Source organism: Bison bison, unplaced genomic scaffold (genome assembly GCF_000754665.1).
Source record: "Bison bison bison isolate TAMUID 2011002044 unplaced genomic scaffold, Bison_UMD1.0 scf7180017864524, whole genome shotgun sequence".
NCBI classification, from domain to species: domain Eukaryota; kingdom Metazoa; phylum Chordata; class Mammalia; order Artiodactyla; family Bovidae; genus Bison; species Bison bison.
Window position 1 is genome coordinate 347,464 of NW_011495075.1, and position 880 is coordinate 348,343.

Here is an 880-nt window from a genome sequence, read left to right on the forward strand (position 1 = left end):
ACAGTGAAGTTGTGTGGCGGAGCCACCCACCTAAAGCCGAAATTACTCCCTCGTAGCATTGTAGGCAGGTGGGTGTTCTGTTTACACACTCCCGGTGACAGAGGGCTCACTACCTCATTTTCCTGGAAAGCACTCGTTGTTAGAAAGGCCGCTGAGCCGATTTTCTGTCTCCGAAGAACCTCCACCAGCGTGGAGGCCACAGACCGTCCCCCGGGTCCTCACGGGTCAGGCCGGCCGCCTGTCAGATGCCTGTGCACATCTCCTCCCGTCTTTTCTCCCTTCCCTGTCTTTTCTTGTGGAGTGAGACTTGCAGAGGAGGGGCCGAGCAGTTCCCCCCGATTCCTGGACCCCCACCTCCTGGTAACATCCGCACCCCAGCACCTGGCCGACCTGGGGTCCATCCCACAGCGTCCCCCTCGTCCCTGTGCTGGCCAGCCAGGGGAAGATGGGTGCCATGTGCTTCCCACTTGTGCTGGCCGACTTCCTCCCCCCGCGTCTGCGTTACCCGGGTGTGTTCGATGTCCTCAGGGCCTGCCCTCTCCCACACGGGAAGGCGGGGGGCCGGGCACAGCTCCCTGGCCCCAACGGGCAGGCCCTGCTCTGGCATAGAAGCCCCTGGAAGGCTGGGTCAGCCCTCAGCAGACTCCCACACCTTCCCTCGCTGTGGCTCCTGGGGACCTGGCCCTCAGGGAGAGGAAGCCAGAGCCCCTGGCCCAGCGTCGCCTCCTGAGCAGCAGGCACAGGGCCAGGCTGGGAGGACGCTCTGGGGATGGCGTCTGTGCCCAGGCTGTGTCCGGGGCAGCCGCAGCCTGCATGCCTGGAGGACCGGTGGGCCTGGCTCTATCTCTGACGGGCACCTGTGCCTCTGGCAGGAGAAGAG

At 64.7% G+C, this 880-nt stretch overlaps 1 protein-coding gene across 1 annotated transcript in view; it reads left to right on the forward strand.

The window, feature by feature from the left end:
• NAV1 (neuron navigator 1) overlaps positions 1-880 on the forward strand; it is a 146,234-nt gene that overhangs the window by 26,991 nt on the left and 118,363 nt on the right. The window lies entirely within an intron of this gene.